Source organism: Piliocolobus tephrosceles, chromosome 20, assembly GCF_002776525.5.
Source record: "Piliocolobus tephrosceles isolate RC106 chromosome 20, ASM277652v3, whole genome shotgun sequence".
Lineage (NCBI taxonomy): Eukaryota > Metazoa > Chordata > Mammalia > Primates > Cercopithecidae > Piliocolobus > Piliocolobus tephrosceles.
In genome coordinates, this window is record NC_045453.1 from 9,641,321 (window position 1) to 9,642,951 (window position 1,631).

Genomic DNA, 1,631 nt, shown 5'->3' on the forward strand with positions numbered 1-1,631 from the left:
TCTCAAAAAATGAGGGGGCTGGACACAAAAGGACAAATACTGTATGATTCTACTTAAAAGAGATACCTAGAATAGGCTAATCCACAGAGGAAAAAAAAAGTAGAATAGAGGTTACCAGGGGCCGGGGACAGGGGGAATGGGGAGTTACTGTTTAGTGGGTACAGAGTTTCAGTTTGGGATTATGAAAAAGTTCTGGAGGTGGCGGTTACACGTTGTGAATGTACTTTAAGCCACTTAGAAATCTTTAAAATCATAAATTTAATGTTATGCATATTTTGCCATAATTTTTTAAAAAAGGAAGGGGTTTAGACCAAATTACGTTATGGCCTCCTTGCTATTCATGAAGACTAGTGAACGGGGTAAGGAGGGTATTGTCCCCCACCCCAGGGCCAGGGCACTGAAAGGCTGGGCTGGGGACACTAAGTGTGGTCAGACCACTCTCCATGTGTGTAGAACCTTACACTTTTCCAAGGGGACTCGCAGGCACAGTGTTGCAGTTGGTCCTCACTACAGTTACATGGGGTGGGACGTTATCCTCACTTTATAGATGGGGAAACTGAGGTATAGATTAGCCACATGATCTTGCCAAGGTCATTCACATTGGTGGATTATTTATTTTTTTAAACAGTCACCTGGAAAACATCCTTGCATCTTAGGTTCACCTGTTGACTCACCAACTGGCTCAGTGGCCCTTGATGAAAGGATACATGCTATAAATTAGTAGAAGAGTTCATCTCCTGGGGCAAACATGCTTGCTTCCCATAATTGGATGATGAAAATTATAAATCTTGATATGTTTCTCTTTTTACCATGGCTGCCAGGAAACTCAAGAATAAAATTTAATTGCATGATTATGGGAATTATACCAGTTAGATTTAGATAATAATTTGTCTTTTTTTTTTACTTCCTATTTTTATTTTATTGAACCCCTCTGACTAATATTGTAAATAGCCTCTAATCCTTTTTGAAAATCCTGAGTTATAAAATCAGTTTGGTTGGGGACTCAATCCCTTAAGTCCCTGCTCAGGGCTTAGTGCTCTTTTTAAGATACGGCATCATGTTTATTGGTTAAAAGGAAGATGAGGCTGGAGGTGGTGGCTCATGCCTATAATCCCAGTACTTTGGGAGGCCGAGGTGGGTGGATCACCTGAGGTCAGGAGTTCAAGACCAGCCTGGCCAACACGGTGAAACCCTGTCTCTACTAAAAGTACAAAAATTAGTCAGGCATGGTGGCACGCACCTGTAATACCAGTTACTTGGGAGGCTGAGGCAGGAGAACTGCTTGAACCAGGGAGGTGGAGGCTGCACTGAGCCAAGATGGCGCCACTATACTACAGCCTGAGCGACAGAGCAAGACTCTGTCTCAAAAAAAAAAAAAAAGAAAATAAAAAGAAAAAGGAAGATGACCTGGCATGGTGGCTGATGCCTGGAACCCCAGCACTTTGGGAGGCTAAGAAGGGCAGATCACTTGAGCCCAGGAGTTTGAAACCAGCCTGGGCAACATAGGGAGACCCCCTGTCTCTAAAATAATAATAATAGTAATAATAATAATAAATAATAAATAAATAAATAAAATAACAACTTAATTTAAAAAAATGTAAAAAGAAAGATAGCCTAATAATCAGGGCCAA

The 1,631-nt window shown here is 41.2% G+C and overlaps 1 protein-coding gene across 1 annotated transcript in view; it reads right to left on the minus strand.

Moving 5' to 3' along the window:
- Window positions 1–239: 239 nt before the first annotated feature.
- Window positions 240–1,631, minus strand: part of SOGA1 (suppressor of glucose, autophagy associated 1) — an 86,007-nt gene continuing 84,615 nt past the window's right edge. Inside the window, exon 15 of the mRNA XM_023227940.3 lies at window positions 240–1,631. This exon is cut by the window's right edge and continues 4,827 nt beyond it. The gene's annotated coding sequence lies outside the window, so the exon portion shown is untranslated.